Source organism: Hyperolius riggenbachi, chromosome 8, assembly GCF_040937935.1.
Source record: "Hyperolius riggenbachi isolate aHypRig1 chromosome 8, aHypRig1.pri, whole genome shotgun sequence".
NCBI lineage: Eukaryota > Metazoa > Chordata > Amphibia > Anura > Hyperoliidae > Hyperolius > Hyperolius riggenbachi.
The window spans coordinates 134,724,227-134,743,520 of record NC_090653.1 but is presented as its reverse complement, the minus strand read 5'-3'; positions in this window follow the sequence as shown (position 1 = coordinate 134,743,520).

Genomic DNA, 19,294 nt, shown 5'->3' with positions numbered 1-19,294 from the left:
CGGAGTCGTGGCACACCACATTGTGCTAAGGTGCACCTCACCTCACTTTCTTTGATCTGGGAATTAATGGGAGAAGCGCTGAAATGTGAAAATTCCTCTTGTCCACAATGTGAAAACAACCCACTGACTAAACTACTTCTAAGCAAATACTGACCTCCAATGATATTTCATATTGCAATTCACTCTTTATACAACTCTCCGGCAAAACTCTCTGGCAAGCAGTATGATTTGCCTGAAACAAACACAGACAAACATATTGCCCAAATATAGATGCAGATGTGTACAAAGCTAAAGGCCTCGTTCACACTATACGTGTTGCTGGGCGCATTTCGGCAGCACATATGGTGTGCGAACAGCAAGAACATCAAAAGTGCATAGACAGCATTCTGAGGTTCAGACTATGTGCTGCTGCACACGTTTTTGGCAAAGCGCATTGCTGATCCCATTCACTGTAATGAATGGTATCAGCAGCGCAATGCACGGCAACGCGGATGGCGTGTGCGATCGGGTGTGCTTGCATTCCAAACGCACAGCCATACGCATTGCCTAATGTGAACGAGGCCTAACTCTTATTATTGTCTGTGTGCCTCTGGATCTTCTTACTGGAAACTGTTCAAATCGGTGAATGTAGTGGTTAATGGCATCAGCAATTTTATTAATTACTTAGGTTTTATAGGTAACTCTGCCATCATCTAATTATTGGTATACCTGAGTACAAATCTAGTAAGTGTTACTATATATTGGGTTAATGCATTTGTTCCACTCCTATCATAATGACATCATTTCCTGCAAGCGAGTGGGCCTTGAGTGGAATTACTTCAGCACTTTGCGTCAGGAACACACAGCTGGAGAAAGTACAGCTGAACTCCTGGCTTCATGGTTTCTTTAACATTTTCCATTTGACTCACTATTAATTTGTGAAGATTGCATAACCCAACAGCTGCACATCATCTATACAGTGTAAAGGAAGGTGATAACCCTTACCATGCTGAAAGCAGCATGCTTGATGAGAGGGGATAAGATCACATTTTATGAATGAGGATCTGATTGGAAAGCTCTAGTCTAAAATACAGTCAGTGGCCACAGATGTACAAGATGTTCTCTTGACAAAGTTTCACCAGCAAAGTTTAATTTACCAAGTAGGAGGTTTAAAGGGAAGGTTCAAGCAAAAAAAAAAAAAATGAGATTCACTTACCTGGGGCTTCTACCAGCCCCATGTAGCCATCCTGTGCCCTTGTAGTCACTCACTGCTGCTCCAGTCCCCCGCTGGCAGCTTTCTGACCTCGGAGGTCAGGGCCACATTGCATACATTTTTACGCATTCCAGCTAGTGCAGGAACAAAAATTTACGCGTTTCACCACTAACGCATAAAAATCTATGTGTTAATGTTCCTGCACTAGCGGGAATGTGTAAAAATGTACGCAATTTGGCCCTGACCTCCGAGGTCAGAAAGCTGCCAGCGGGGGACTGGAGCAGCAGTGAGTGACTACGAGGGCACAGGATGGCTGCATGGGGCTGGTAGAAGCCCCAGGTAAGTGAATCTCATTTTTTTTTTTTGCTTGGACCTTCCCTTTAAGGTTGTTTCTTAGGGTAGATTTTATCAAACTCGTTCCTGTGAGTGTAATGCTACAGTACTTTTGCACTGACGCGTTGCAATGAGTAATATGGTTACATTGTAAATGCAATTATATTATAATGCACTGCAATCTTGCTTCTACAGCATGTGCAAGGCAAAACCCCAGCATGAAACCACCCTTAAAGAACAACTGAAGTGATGAGTATATGGAGGATGCCATATTTATTTACTTTCAAACATTACCAGTTGCCTGGCGTCCTGCTCGTTGGTCTATTTGGCTGCAGTGGTGTCTGATTAATACCAGAAATGACTACCATACTTTGCTGTGTATTATTTGGTGGGTGCAGGGGCATAGGGGGATTCTGCTGGTGGTCCCCTCCCTGATGTCTGACTGCACCCCATGAGGTTTGGAGCTGGTCTAGTTTAGAGGAAACCCAAAAGAGAATTGTTCTACAATCATAGCACCCTCTGTACAACAAAGTGTTGTAATTGGCCGAATCGTGTGGGCGTAGTTTACTACAACAAATGCTTACCTGAGGAAAATGTATGCGTGCTCTAACACCAAGTTTTAACCCTAGCAAGTCTGGCTCTGCAAATCTGGCTCAATTGGCTATTCATGAGGCAATGCTCATGCAAATATGCATTTGCTTTCGCACGCCAAACTATGCAGGGTCAAAAAACGAATACCGCAAAGCGGTCGTCCTGCAGGAATTAGTTCATGCTACATTAGCATTATCCAGGAGCGCCACGGGGAGGCTTCCCAATGCCCCCATACAACCGGGGGACTGCGGGGTCCCAGGCACTCTCACCGCCTGGGAACCACAACAGCACCCCGGAGGGGGAGGCTGGGTGGCACAGGTGAACCCCCAAGCGTGGCCAGCGCCGAGGGGAGCCGTCCGCTCCAACCTCCCAATATTAAAAACAGGCACTTACCTTAACGTCCATTGCGTTCTGCTACATGCGCATTAACTTGGGGGCACCACATGAGAAAGGAGTGAAGCATGGGTCACCCCAAGCTTTAGAGCTCAGGGCTGGGTCACACACAACACTCCAGAGGGGGGAGAGGACAGGTGCAAACAACTCACTCCAGGGCTCACACCACCAGAGCAAGCCATCTTCCACCTGCCCCCAAAGGATACAACCACAAAAAAGTAGTTTACTACAACCTATCTGAAACCTAGCAGTTCCAGAGGGTGCTGTCCACCCAATCATGTTAGTGCACACATGTCAAACTCTGGCCCCCCGGCCAAATATGACCCTCAGAGCCCTCAAGTGGTTTACCCACTTTGCATTATGTTTGGCCCACTCTAGACCACCAGGGAAGCTGTATTGGAGGTGGAGCCCTAGAACACCTGGGAAGCCATGTAGGGGAGGTAGGGGGAAACACTAAACACTAGGGAACTGTATAGGGGAGGGAGGAACACTAGACTCCACGGAACTGTATAGGGGTTGGAGGGGGGCATTAGACACATGGGTACTTTTATAAAGGAGGAAGGTGGCCAATAGACATTGAGGTTGGCCCGCGGCTACGTCCCAGTGTACAATTTTTAAGCCCACTTTTGTATTTGAGTTTGACACCCCTGTGTAAGTGGAATTTCACTGAGGTTTCCTGCTGCGTCCCCTAAACTAGACATGAAAGAGAGGGGGCTACACATGGAAGGTGAGGGTCTCTGCTGCACATGGTAGGGTAGACCCAACATACTTGGTGAGGTGGGAGGGACCCCTCTATGAGATTGACCTTGTCACTGGCAGAGGGGCCTACTTCCTGTGGTTATGTGGAACCAACAATCTTGTTTTTGGAGGTATGATAATCCCTTGGCTATCTCTCTATAAATGTAACTAGTGAACACAGCCGGCCAGGAACTTGCACTTTATTTGTTAAAAAAAATACAAATGTGCAAAGTACAAACCTTACTGCTGTATGTACTAAGACAATACATAAATAATAAACAAAGGCAGAGCAAAGGTTTTAAAGCATTATGTTTGTTAGTCATTTTTATAAATGCATCCTTACATATTTTTTTGTAGTGTCCAAAATTAGAATCTGAACATATAAATTATTATTACTACTACTTTATTTTTAAAGCACAAACATATTATTCAGCACTGTAAAATAGGTGAGCTATTACATTAAACAATGTTAGGGCTGGTGCACACCAGAGCGGTTCTGGAGCGTTTTTAAAAAACGCTTGGGATTAGAAAACCGCTTGGCTAATGTATTTCAATGGGCTCGTGCACACCAGAGTGGTCCATTTTTTTGTACAAACGCAAACATTTTTTAGATTTCTGAGGCGTTTCTGCCTCAATGTTAAAGTGTAGGAAAGTGGAAAACCGCTCTGAAAAAAAGCTAGATCAGAGCGATTTGCCTAGCGATTGTTACAGAAGCTGTCCAGTAACAGCTTTACTGTAACAATATATGAAATCTGCTACACAAAACTGTTCCAAAAACCGCTAGGCATGTTTAGAAAACCTCTCTAAACATGCCTAAAATCGCTCTGAAAATCTGCTTCAAAAACCTCTAGCGTTTTGCAGATCTGCTAGGTTTTTGGTGTGCACTGGCCCTTACATGTGGAGATAAACCCCTATATACAGTGGTGCTAAAATAGCAAAGTAAATAACTTCAGCCAATCACAGTGTAACATGCACATTTAACAACACCTCTATCTGTTGTTGCTGGACAAAATTACTTTGGAATATCTATTATTAAATATCCCTGTTTGGCTCTGGCAATGTACTTGTTATTAATCATAGAATTCTAATTGTTTTTTGAAAGTACAGACAGATGGCTTCCACTGCTCCTCTGGCAGTGTTACAAAGACATACAGATTTAGTTGATGTGCTGCTTTGTGTTTTGATGTGTTGACAGCAAATTATATCTTCATTTTCTGGATGTCCGGAATACAACGGATTCATTTACCCTTTGGGGCTGTAGGAGAAACTGTAAACATTAGAGCAGTTATCCAAGGATACACCTGCTTAGCTTTCATCACTAGCTGTTCTGCTATGGCCTCTTACATTCATCTGCTTAAAATAAGCCTACAGTTAAAGCAAGCATTTTTACTGCTACAGAGGATGTGTCTATAAAAGGCTCCTAGAGCGCATACATTCGTGTATTTTCTAATGCATATTATGTGGACTATATTTGCAATGCATTACATTTTGCACGTTGCATATAAGCCATTTTTGCTTTACCTAGCTTGCTAGGCTTGCAATTCAGCCTTCCTGTGTTAATGTCACATGCTGTTTGGTCAGACTTACGAATAGTCTTGGAGCAGTAAGAACTACTTCCTATTTCCCATCCTTGCCTACAGGCAGTCAGAGAGAAGCTGGGAGTGGGCGCCAGCTAATATTTCACTGTGGAAGCAGGTAGACTTGGTCAAGTAATCTATGATATGCAGTAAGGAGCGACTGGATGCAGCCTGCCAGAAGCCACACAGTTATGTTTAATACATTTACTGATAAATGCACAGGCATGCAAAGTACAATGTTTTATGCATAGGTAATTACTGTAATTACAGATTTACTATTCTGTGCTAGTGATGGTGTTCGAATCCGGCACATCAAACTCTGAATACTCCTGAACACCACACTTCAGCACCATTTCAGTACCGCACAAGCGGACAAGGTCAGGAGGAGTTCACTACTTGTGCTTCATGGCATGTTTCATGTAACTCCCATACTTCCTCTTGTCAGCTTTGGAAGGCAGAAGCGTTGGAGGCGCATGAAATGCGCTGTGAAGCCCAGAACTCCCCCGACCTTGTCCACTTATTCAGTACTGAAATGGTGCTGAAGTGTGGTGTTAAGAGAATTCGGGTGTTCAGAATTCAATATGCCGAATTCAAACACCAGCACTATCACTATCCTATGCATTAACCCTTTTCCGATCCACTGTTGGATTTAGTCTCCTCAGCTCCTGATGTCGGACTATGATAGTTACAAACTATCTAACTAGTAACTATAATACAATGCAACAAATATGCGCTGTTGGCAACATTAGGTATAGTACACTAGACACCCCCCCCCCCCGGCTTCTGTGCCTGTTATGACCTCAGTGTCTTTCTTGTGAGATGATGTTGCCTAATGTTGCCAATAGCACATATTTGTTACATTGTTTTATTGTTACTTGTTAGATAGTTTATAACTGTTATTTTGTTTCGGTCTCTGTCCACAAGATGCATTATTTGATCCTCATTTCAGTGGTTTCATCTTTTCACCTTCTCCTTTTGCTCTGCGACGTTACTCATCAGTAGGGGTGATCACAGATATGCAAACTATTCAGAGTTGATGCAAATGTATGCAAATTATTATGCAAATATATGCAGCTTGAAAATGGACCAATCAATTTAAACCTGGGTTTAAATTGATTGTCCCATTTTCAAACTGTATACATTTGCATAAAAATGTGCATAATTTTAGAAGCATTTGCATCTCATTGATCATCCCTACTCATCACATTCAATTTACACAATAATTAGTGGTGTATTTTAAACATTTGGGAAGCTCTTCTTTAACCACTTCACCACTGAGGGGTTTTACCCCCTGACCACCAGAGCAATTTTCACCTTTCAGCGCTCCTTCCATTCATTCGTCTATAACTTTATCATTACTTATCGCAATGAAATGAACTATATCTTGTTTTTTCCGCCACCAATTAGGCTTTCTTTAGGTGGGACATTATGCCAAGAATTATTTTTTTCTAAATGTGTTTTAATGGGAAAATAGGAAAAATGTGGGGAAAAAAAAATTATTTTTCAGTTTTCGGCCATTATAGTTTTTAAATAATGCATGCTACTGTAATTAAAACCCATGAAATTTATGTGCCCTTTTGTCCCGGTTATAAAACCGTTTAAATTATGTCCCTATCACAATGTTTGGCGCCAATATTTCATTTGGAAATAAAGGTGCATTTTTTTCAGTTTTGCGTCCATCCCTAATTACAAGCCCATAGTTTATAAAGTAACAGTGTTATACCCTCTTGACTTAAATATTTAAAAAGTTCAGTCCCTAAGGTAACTAATTATGTATTTTTTTTAATTGTAAATTTTTGAATTTTTTTTTAATTACAAAAAAAAAAAAAATGGGGAGTGTGGGAGGTAATGAGTTAATTTTGTGTGTAAAAGTCATTTATTTGTATGTGAAAAATGTGTAGGGTGTAGTTTACTATTTGGCCACAAGATGGCCACAGTAACTTTTTGCTTTATTGCGACCTCCAAGCCTCCTTCCGGAAGCTTGGAGGAAGAATAAGGAGGCTGGACACGTGAGTTTCTTCTCACAATGATCGCGCTGCCCATAGGAGAGCAGCGGGTCATTGTGGGGCTTAGATCAACGAACGGGAATGGATTTTCCCGTTCATTGATCTCTGGGCGAGCGGGCGGCGGCGGTTTTACTAGCGGCGGGCGGCGTGTTTACGAGCGGGAGCGCGGACAGCGTCGGGAACGCGGAAAGTACGTGTTTCTCCGTCCCTGGTTTTTAAAGGATGGAAAAAGGGGCGGAGAAATACGTACGCGCGGGGGTAAAGTGGTTAAAGAGAATCTGTATTGTTAAAATCGCACAAAAGTAAACATACCAGTGCGTTAGGGGACATCTCCTATTACCCTCTGACACAATTTCACCGCTCCTCGCCGCATTAAAAGTGGTTAAAAACAGTTTTAAAAAGTTTGTTTATAAACAAACAAAATGGCCACCAAAACAGGAAGTAGGTTGATGTACAGCATGTCCACACATAGAAAATACATTCATACACAAGCAGGCTGTATACAGCCTTCCTTTTGAATCTCAAGAGATCATTTGTGTGTTTCTTTTCCCCTTCAGCTCTCATGCACTGAAGTTTCAGGCTGCTTGTTTCTTCCTGCAAACAGCTTTGCCTTTGTCTGTAATTCTTCAGTATGTGAAAGCCCAGCCAGCTCAGAGGACGATTTATCCAGCTTGTAAAAGATAAGAGAGAAGAGAGAAGCTGCTCTAATCCTAAATAACACACAGGCAGTGTGCATAGAGGGGCCTGGAAGGGGGAGTTCATAGCAGAACCACAACACTGAAGAACTTGGCAGCCTTCCAGACACAGGCCGACAAGTCTGACAGGGGAAAGATACATTGATTTATTACAGAGACAGTGATAGTATAAAGTGCTGCAGTAAGCCAGAACACATTAGAATAGCTTTTTGAACTTGTAGGATGATAAAAAACAGGATGCAATTTGTGTTATGGAGTCTCTTTAAATTACTGTTGACAGCATGCCTGCAGATGTAAAACCGATCCTCTGCTGGTGTCTATGGGGTGGCCAGGGGGATCAATAAACCTCTTATGAATTTTTGGAGACAAACATAATAGAGTTACTGTCAGATTTTCAACTCGTGCATTGAGGACACTGTCCTCCACCTCTGTGGACAGCAACATATCCACCTTAGACTTTACCATTGCAGTGGGGCCACCTCACAAAAAGGCTTCAATTCATAAAGGGCTGTTCCATAAAAAAAAAACACAGGTGGATAGAATACCACATTCGGTATTTTAGACTTTTTTCTTAATTCTGAAAGATTTTCAAAGGTGTAGTAGAAGACCAGTTCATTAATCAGTAGAACAGCTGTGGAGTAGGTCTCTGTTCTAGTATGGTGGTGTTCTCCATATTTATGTGCAGTGATAGCATTATAATAGTAAGAGCATCCCTTTACATCTACATGTCTCCTTCTAGTCCTTTTGAATCCATCGGTCAGTCTTTTTTTTTCTTTTCTTTTTTTTTAAAACATTTTATTAAACTCCCAGAGTTTAGATAAATTTCAATAAATATGAAGGTGGCCACACACGATACAATAAAATTTTACAGTAATTCGATAAAAACAATCGTATCTCTCGAAAAAAATAGAAAGCTTTCTTTTCATTCAACTGAAAAATCCGATCGGATTTCCCATTTTTTTCGATTTAAATCGATCCGGAATGCCAGATATTTCTCTTCAATTTCTACTAAAGATTGTATGTGGTGTGAGTTGGATTGTTAATTTATTAATATACACACCCTAGCAATTTTTCTGAGTTTCCAATCATTTTTATCATAGAGGAAAAAATTGAACATAAGTGTGTGATACATTGGTCATATTTTTGAAATGTTACAATTAGTCAGAAAAATTGATTGCAATTCTTAAATTGAACAGATATTTAAAAAATCGTATGGTGTGTGGCCACCTTGAGACACACCTGCTTGGATAATTTCAGCAGTTGCTCTTCGGCATCTTCAAACCGGAGTCTAAAAGACTGCAGGGGAAATCTCTTCTGTGCCAGCTTTCTTCTCTACTGACTGGGAAAGAGAAACTTGTCCCACCCAACAGCATATAGGCACCAATGGAGGAAGTAGCAAGAGGAGGAGGCTCTTCCTATTGGCTCTCTGCTTCAGTTATGTGTTATTGCATGGTGATAGCAAGTTTCCCACAGATCATAACAGGTCTTAAATACCAAGCATCTTACTTGGATTTACTGCATGCTCTAATCTTTGTGAATTTACATTTCTTGACATTTCTTGAAGTATTAAACAACCAAGTCTTTAATTTACCTCACTGGTCGTCTTTTTTAGCTTGCCATGTGGTAACAGCCTTCGTAAATTGACATTTCACTAAATGTTCCATAAAATCAGCTGTTTTCTGCATTACCATATGCAGTAATGCTTTTATTAACTGAAGCCAATGTGTAGTGTTTAGGATATAGCACCTGTTTAAGACCTTCCTTAAGATGGTACAGTTTATTTTGTACTACTGTGGCACCCCCTTTGTCTACCTTTAGTATAATGTTCTGGTCAATCTCACTAAACACGTGTAATTCTTCCCTTTCTTGTTTAGAGATATTATACTGCCGGATACTGATGTCCCAATTGTTAAACACATCTGATTTTAAAGCTCTTTTAAATGTGTCATTAGTAAGGTAAGCAATGTCTGGAGACCAGTCAGGCTTCTGCATATATTTAGCTACTCGTCTATCAATGTCAGTGTCTTGTGTCTTATCCTTAAAATAAACTCTAGCTTACAGAGAGCATACAATGTTAAAGAAATTCACCTCTCACTCAAATAATGATTCTTGGTAAGTCGGTACAAACCCTAGTACTCCCTTAAGTACAAACGTTTAACTTCAGTAAAAATATAATCTGAGTTATGATGACATTGATCACATCTAGGTCGGACAATTCTGTGTGGTCTGTTGTGGATATTTCCTCTGTTTGCTGGGTTGTAGTGCTGGTGTTTTACCTTTGTCCCTTCTCAAGCGCTTCTGCAGGCACCTGCGGGAGTGCTGATCTTTCCGAAATCCTGCCGAGCGTGTCCCTGCTCAGACCAAGAGTCCTAGATTTAGATGATGTATGCCAGTGCAAGTTATTCCCCTTTTGTGGGTTCGCTGTTCCCCATTGTCCATGGTAATCTCTCCACCTGTATGAACTTCACCTGGACCTCCACTGTGCTACTGGGGCTCGTCATGTTCCAACCTAGAAGTGTAAGTTTGGATAATCTGCATTCCTGGTATTTGTGTTGGAGGACTGGAACTGGCGTGTTCCTCCAATGTCTATCATGTTTCTATGTGTTCACTCCTGGATCACTTTATCTAAGTCACTTTTAGTCTAAACATAATCATTCTGTGAAGAAACGCGGAAAAGCCGCCGCATGGATGCAGGATGAGGCGGCTGTTTCCGCGGCTGGCATAGCAGAACGCGGAAAAACCGCCACATCTGACGCGGCGGTTTGCGCGCACAGGCCTGCTACTGACGGTCTGACCAGGGGCGGGGAGGCCACCGCATGTGCAGATAGCGGTGCGCCTCACCCCGCGTGCAGACCAGCAGAGACATTGCAAAACATGACTGGTGTGGCTGGGACTGATAGTCCACACAGGTTCAGAATGACGCGCGCGCGCACTGAGAGGCAGAGTTTATATGACAGCCAGAAGAAGGTCAGCTGACCAAGCTGGTCAGCTGACATCTCCACCACTTTTCATTGGTCCAGCACTTTAGGGTGGCGCTGGAGAGCGCTTTAGTATATATACTGGGTGCTGGTCATTCTCTGGTTGTCTGTCGTTGCGATCACTACATGGTAGCACTCAGGCCTTGTCTGTTTCTGTGTTCTAGCATAGTTTCCAAAGGTGTTGACATCAAGGAGTTCACACCTTAGCATTAGGAATATTGAATTGTATTATTTGTTATGACCTTCTGCCTGCCTGACTATTCCTCTGAACTCTGATCCTGTACCTTGCTATTTCTGATATCCTGTTGCCGATCTCTGCTCGTTCCTGGACTCTGTATCTGCCTCCTGATTCTGTACCTCGTTATTCTGATTCTCCGTTGCCTGACCCTGCCTGTTATTGGATTCCGTATCTGCCTTCTGATTCTGTACTTTATCTGTCTGTGTGTTGACGACCTGGCTTGGCCGACCTCGAGAACTAGCCTAACTGTTAGAGGCAGTTCCCAGATCTGTTAGTGACACCCGCTCATTGGTGTCACTCACGCTTTGTCCTTCCCACAATCTGCTTAGCTTCTCCCCCGGGAGAGTCTAGGCTTACGGAAGGAGCATACTACTGTGCAGTATTCCTTACTGCCTCTGTACCTACTCCTTAGGTACAGTCTACTGTGTTACTGTTACACCCAATCACTCACTTCTCTCTCAGGTGTCCAGAGGTTAGTAGATATATCTGATTATCGGTGATACTGCAGATCATCAATAATCGGGTATATTCTGCATTCTCTGTGATACTGCAGATCACCGGTAATCAGACCCTCTCTGTGTTACCCCGATCGTTACACATTCTCAATCAGACTTGTTTGTATTGGTTTGTATGTCCTCTTTCAACGTAGACAGATGTACTTGCAAGCTTTCAATGGTCAGGACCAAGACGTCTATACTACCCTTGTTCAAGATTTCAAAGAGCCACTGCATAAATATAGGGTCATGTTTCATCAGCGTAGATCTAAGGCCAATACGATACCCACGTGGGATTCTTTTTTAATTTTAATGTAGTCAGCCAGAAATACCTGATTCAGGTAGTAAATTTTCTTTTCAGTTGATATTTGTATTAGTTGATATGAACCTTAATTTGATCAGGATTGCTGGTTGAATCTATATCAATATCGGGCACCAAACTCAAGATCCACTGGATATCTATAGAGCTCAGTGCCTGTTGCATACTAGTGTAGAAGATCACTAGGATGGGTGTATTGCCCAGTAGAGAAAATACAAGAGAGACCAGGAGCCCAATGGTGCAGTACTGTTAGGTATAGAAGCAGGGTATAATATAATACAATATGCTCAGAAAGGTAAGTTGCAAACCTTACAACCACTGTATGCTCTTGCGGGAGAAATAACCGGTTGTCCAGGCGAAGCTGGATGCTGAGTGGTCATTCTCCGAGAAAACTTTATAGTTGGGAAAAAACTGCAAAGTTGTGAGAACCTCCACTGGAGGTCTAGGGCTACACTATTAACTGTGGTGGAGGCTCCTGGTATGTCTGTTAGATCTAAAGCTATATGCTGTATTGGGGTCCCCAACCCAGAGTCCGCGGCCCACTGCCGGGCCTCAAGCTTTGCTGAGCTGGGCCGTGCCTGTCTGACTGCACAGTGAACGGAATGCTGAGAGTAGCATCACTGAAGTCAACAAAAGGCTGGAGAGAAAGAAACCATTTGCAGCCATTCTAATTGCTGCCACCTGGTGTCTGTAATTTGTAATGCAGCATGCTTTTTGTCTGTATGGACACCAGGTGGCAGCAGTGAGGATGATTGGGTAGCTCTGGTCTCTTGCCAGCCACAGAGTTACATCTACATGGAGGTAAGGTAAGCTGATGCTGAAAGTTAGTGCAGGTAAAACGGAAAGCTGACAGTGTTGGGAAGGGTGAGTGTGGGGAAGAGGGAAAGGTAAGATAAAAGTGAGTGAGGAAGCAGATGAAGGCAGAAAAGGCTAGACGTGACTGTGCCCATAGATAGGGAAGCCCAAGCAGTACCCCCCTTCCACCACTTGCCACATCAAATGTAACTTCTTGTACTGGTAGGTTATGCAGCAGCCCCAGTCAGCAAAAAGAAAGGGTGCAGACACATCTTTTCCAAAGTGCTGAGGGAGATGAGGATGGTGGTTGGGTAGGGCTGGTGCTGCCAAGAATTTATGTAGTGACACTGCCTGTAGAACACCCCCCTATGGGCACATTCACACACCCCGCACCTGGTCCTCGGCAAAATTGCCTACTGCTGAAGCGGTCCTTGGATCAAAAAAGGTTGGGGACCACTGCTGTATATGACCATATTAGGTAAAAAGAGGCAATTACTTACCTCTCACATGATATGACACCAGCATATTGGAAAAAGATTTTATTTGACACAAGGTATGACAACAAGTTTCACAGGTACTCACCAGCTTCCTCAGGCATCTCACAAGAGTTGTGCCTATATCTAGAATAACCGTTAGCGTGTGCACCTCTGATAGAGTTGCATACTAGGCGCCTTAAAGTGGACCCAAATTAAAAATACAAGATTTCAGAAATAAAATCTATTTTCTAAATTATAATAATAAATAGCAGCCTTTTTTCAGTTGCATGATGACAAATATAAAATATTTTACATTTATTGTAGGAACCCCTCCCCTCCTTTCAAATTGCCGGACAAAATCCGGAAAACTGGTAGAGTAGGTGGTGTCCAGCAATGGAGGAATTGCTAATGGCTGCCCCCAGTATAACCCTAGTTATTAAAAGGGAAGGCTGAAAAGCATGCACTAAAATGCTCATAGGTTTGAAGGAGTGTTTATTTATCTTTGTATGTGTTAGAGTGGTGCAAGTAAATATTCTTAATTAAAAAAAAAAATGTTTGGTTTGGGTCTGCTTTAATTGGCCTCCACAGCCACAGGATTCTTGCTGTTTCTTGTTTTTTTTTTTCCATTTTCCCAACCAATTCACCTTGTTTTCCCGCCTGAAGGTGTGCAGTGTAGCCTGGTACATTGCTAAGGGTTGTGGCGAGCTAGGGACCTGGAGTTTTTACCCCCTTGCTGTTGTCTGTGCAGGTACAGGCTGTGGCCCGTGTGGAGTCCACCGCTGCTACCCAGGAGGTCAAGGCTCCACTGAGGTCAAAAGACAATTGGGACACATTTGGACTTGCTGTATGTTGGCTTCATCCATCCATCAGCCGCTGCTGCTCCACCACAGCATGGACACCTTTGGTTTAGCCCCTCAATAATGCCAGCCACTACTACACCTTTGTCTACTGGAACATCTCGGCCAACACTGTCAGATGCCAGCAATCAGGATCCTCATCAGCGTTAGCCATCACTGCTGGTTTCTTTTGTCATGAAGAACTGGGTCATCACTGCTGAACCTTCGCCTTCCTCTGCCCCCCTTCCTTTAATGTCTCCCTAGGGATGACAATGATTGACAGGTGCTACTGGTGCCGCCGTAGTATGGCAGCCTTGGATCTTGGCTTTACAGCATTTTTTTCCCCCTTACGCTCAAGTTACACCCCCCCCCCCTCCTTCAAGAACCTGTATGAGCCAAAACCAGTTCTGGGTACAACTCCTTTGTACTAGGTGAAATTAAATGATTATGATTGTGTTCCATATTGGTGTCAGTGTTATTCACATTGTCTCTGTCCAATCCGCTCTCCATGGAAGGCGAAAGAAAACGGAATTAGTTCGCACCCTTGTGAATATTAATGAGTGTGCTGGGGTCAAAAAAGACAGATATTGTAAGTAGAGCGTAGAGGCCCCTCAAAAAGCACCACTCAAAAAATCATTGTAACAAATAACAAACAATCTTTATTATACATATTTAGTCACAAAAAGCAGGAATTCAACCTTGTAATGACTCTAAAACCATTTAAAACATCCCATAAAACATCTCCATGCTGATGACTATGCTTGCTATAATATTATAGAAATGGTGTATCTTGTTAACAATAACTCCCAATGAAAAAGCAGGTCAGCAGCTTCTCAATAGAAGCTGCTACCTGTAAGAACCCGGGTTCAGTATTGCCGTACTAGGACTTTAAGAGGTAATTGACACACAATACCATGAAATATAAATGAGTGAAAACCAAAACTTGTATATTGCACACAAATAAATGATTAGGAGTGAAAAACCGGACCAATATGAAAACATCCACTAAGTGGATAAAGTGCTACAATAGTGCAAACATTCCTGTGAAAAAAACGTATATAACATGTACAAACAATCATGAATTGCATGTGCAAATGGCTCCTAATGAAGTTTGACAGTGTAGCAGCCCACAGATCTGTGCATAGAAAAAAGTGTAGGAGAGCCTCTTCTCCTTGATAAAGCGGGGTTGCGCCCGCGGAACTAGTGGGGTAGCTTCGAGGGGATCCTCCATCACTCCTGCTGCACGCTTGCCTCTACAATCTTCTCCTGGCTAAGTATTGCTCTCCTACACTTTTTTCTATGCACATTTCTATAATATTATAGCAAACATAGTCATCAGCATGGAGATGTTTTATGGGATGTTTTAAATGGTTTTAGAGTCATTACAAGGTTGAATTCCTGCTTTTTGTGACTAAATATGTATAATAAAGATTGTTTGTTATTTGTTACAATGATTTTTTGAGTGGTGCTTTTTGAGGGGCCTCTACTCTCTACTTACAATATCTCCATGGAAGGCGAGTCACACTCACATACGCATAATGCAATATAGTACAATCTATCTACCGGATGCAGATCACCACCTGCTATTTAAGTCACGGACAGCCTGTGCTATGCTTCTACCAGGATGCCTCCACGCTGATATTGCAACAATAAAGAAAAAAGAGGTAACCAAACCATAAGGACACGCCATTGCTGGCCTACCATTTACAGAAAAAGGTATCAAGAGTATGGTTAATTTTGACTAGCATGCAGATTTCGTGCACATTGTACGCAGCTTGAAATGTGAGCAATCAGATGCTTTCTTCTAAAAATGTTTGGTCTCATTTTAAGCTGCGTACAATTTGTATGAAATCTGCATGCAGGTCAAAATTATCTGCATCTAATTAAACAACTCTAACAAGTACTGGTACCTGAAAGATCTCTCTTGGCTACAGGGCCGGTTTAAGCAACAATGGGGCCCCAGGGCAAAATTAACCTGGGGGCCCCCTAACAGATACCCCGGAACAAAAATCGGCATTAAGGGACCTTTTTTGCAGCTGGTAAAGTCAGGGTGTGAAGCCACAATCGGTCGGAGCTCCACATTCTGGCTATCCCAGCCTGCATGGGGGACAAGGGGTTAAAATGTTTCAGAAGGGGGGACCCCACATAATTTGAAAAAAAAATTCCCACACTCTAAACATAAAAAATAAATAAATGGGAAAATAGGATAAAATGCCAGGGATCTTCATACAGCCATATTGCGGCTGTATAGCGATCCCTGGCCAAAGCGCTGCGGCTGCGGCTGCGTATGGACCCCCTGGAAACCCTGTCAGGAAATGTATTGCTCTTTCTTTTGATACATGTAAAATTACACTACCGTTAGGTTTGCTACAAAAATGACATGTACCGCATTTAAAAGTATACTTTTTTCCTTCGAAAATTTAAAATCGATTTTCTCAAAAACTATAAGGTTTTTTTGAAAAATTGTTTTTTCCACTTATTCCCAAGGATCTCCTTAACATATCCTGCAAATTTAGGGTTTCTAGCGTTTAAGGTGGATTTGCTATTAACCGTTAAAGTTGGCGGGTTTTTAAATGTGTATTTTTTTTCCTTTGAAACATTAAAATCGATTTTCTCAAAAACTATAAGGTCTTTTTGAAAAAATGTTTTTCCTCTTGTAGGCACTGGGGGCCCCTACAGGCTCTGGGGCCCTGGGGCAATTGCCTCCTTTGCCTCTATGGTAGCGCCGGCCCTGCTTGGCTAAACATACTTGTGCAATATATTTATTTTACCAACCTCCTTGAGGCACCAATAGCATGCATTCTTTCTACATTGCCTCATGCATTGGAACATGGGCAGGACATATACAACAACAGGCCTGCCCTGTGAGTGTGTTTCCACTGACCATTCATTTATGTTTTAACACAAATGATCTTTACAGATATTGGGTTTTTTTTCTGGGGGACGACACAGGACTTCTTGCCTGGAGTGGCAAAAATACTAGAAACGCCCCTGAGTAGGACCTCTGATTCTTTTCAATATCACAAATAGGTCCTCTAACATTTTTAGTATCAACATCCTAAACATTTTTTTAACATTTTTTTTTGAGATTTTGGGACTACAAATAATAATAATAATAATAATAACTAGCTACATCTTCAGTTCTGTTTGAATCTTTTCTTCTTTGGATGGATAAGACTGCTGTAACTTTTCTCCCCAAGCTGCATAAAATATCCACACAAAGAATGTAACTACAGTATGAGTGACATAAATAGAATGCCAGCTTTGTTTGTTTTTATCATAAATGTTTCAAGGTTTTCCCCTTGGAGAGTCTCCGTGGATATCTATGTGCCCACTTCCTGCTTTCCTGTCTGCATTGTTTTGATAGGCGTCCAGCAAGCATGAGCTTTAATTGAAATATCACCAAAGCCTAAAATATCCATAGCATAACCAAAGCAAGACGAGAGAAATTCTAATTTTATAAGGTTGTCTAAAAACAGGTATGTATAAAACAAGCATTAACACAGCTTATAGCGTAACAACACATTGGCCTCAATTCACTAAGGGCAGTTCAATAAAATAATTTTGGTCAGTAAAATACAGCATTCAGTATTTTACACTTTAAAAAAAAAAATAAAAAAAAAATCACTAAGACTTCCTCGCATGCAGTAGAAGTTTTGGTAATTTGCCAAACAAACATGCTTCAGTTCACTATGCCCTTCTCAGTAAGTCCCCCTTACTAGCTGTGGAGCAGGTCAGTGTTCAGGCAGAACGCTGTGAATCAGGTTTTTCTCTGCAGTGCATCTCGTTATCCCTTTAGTGCTGCAGCCACCAGAGCCTCAAAAAAATATCTTCTTCCCCTGCTCTGTGGGAGCGAAGTCCCGCCTCCCTGGGTGTCAGACCAAATCAAAGTGAGGAGCAGGGCTGTGTGTCTTTTCCTATTGGCTGCCTGGATCTCCCTATTGGCTGTCTGTCAAAGTTACCGGATGGTGAGAGTGAGTTATCAGCTGCTAAGGGCTCTTTCACATAGACAACGCGTGCAGGAGCCGGTTCCCGCACGCGTTGAATAGGCTGCGGCGTGTTGTCGGGAATCTGCGGTGCGCCACTGAGTAGCGGCGGTAGTAATTAATTAACCCGACGGGCAAACACCAATTCTCATACTGGAGAATGAACATTATGAAAGAATATGTATGAAATTGCTTCGTAATAGAGATAATTATAGAAAAATCAACGGAGAATTAATAGCACATTATAAACGAGATCTTGATGATATCCTCTGTAAAGCTAAAATGGATGGACTTATTGAAAAGAAAATATTTAACTTTCTTACAGTGGAACATCCTTGTACACCTACCTTTTATTGCACACCAAAAGTGCACAAATCTCTGAAAGACCCACCAGGTCGCCCAATTGTGGCTGGCCATGGATCTCTGACAGAAAATGTCAGTAAATTCATTGATATTCACCTAATGCCTCACGTAATGACATTGCCCTCATATGTCAGAGACAGCTCCCATTTACTTACTATACTGGATGAAATCCATGTCCCTAATAACAGCATGCTGGTATCACTGGATGTGGAAGCATTATACAGCAGTATTCCACACGACAAGGGGATCCAAGTGACACAGAGATCTCTTGACAAGATGGGAAATGAATTCAGAGAACTTAATGCTTTTGTTATAGATCTACTGTACTTTTTGCTTACTCATAACGTCTTTGTTTTTGGTGGGTCCCATTACCTCCAGGTGCAGGGAGCGGCAATGGGGACCACGTGTGCCCCGTCGTATGCTAACCTGTACCTGGGGGGATGGGAAGAACAGATTTTTTCTGAGGATGGGTACGATTTTATACATCTTATTACCACATGGCATAGATTTATAGATGACGTGTTTTTTGTATGGGAGGGTACCGAACGGGAACTCCAGGAATTCGTTGGGTGGCTCAATGCCAATGATTGGAACTTGAAGTTCACTTATTCGTATAGCTACACAGAGCTCGAATTTTTGGACTTAAAAATAATGAAAGACGATAAAGGTTCCCTGTCCACTACCCTATATCGCAAACCAACAGCCACCAATTCCATTCTTAGGGCTGATAGTGCACATCCTGATAACACCATCAATAGCATTCCTTACTCGCAATATCTGAGAATAAGAAGAAATTGTACAGATATAAAGCATTTTCAGAGTGAGGCTAAACAACTACAAAAGAGACTCCTACAAAGAGGCTACTCTAAAAAAAAGCCTTAAGCGAGCCTACAATAGGGCCCTGGGACAAGAGAGAAAAAAACTTTTGCATGGAAAAAAGGTGGACAGGAAAAGTACACATAGTGCTAAAGATTTTTCCCTATCTATGATAACTACGTACTGTGGGGAACATCAAATTATTAAGCAAACACTAAATAAGTTCTGGCCCATCCTGAAACAGGACAAAATACTTGGGAAGGTTGTGCCGAAATATCCCCGTATAGTGTTTAGAAGATCGCGCACTATTGGTGCTCAAATTATGAACAGTCACTACCAGGGTAAAATGCATGGAGAACCATGTAAGACTAGGAGTACATATGGATGTGGGGGATGTCGCTACTGTCAATATATCTTTAGAGGACAAAATGTGGAGATTAAAGCTAGAGAAAAAAACATCAAACTTAG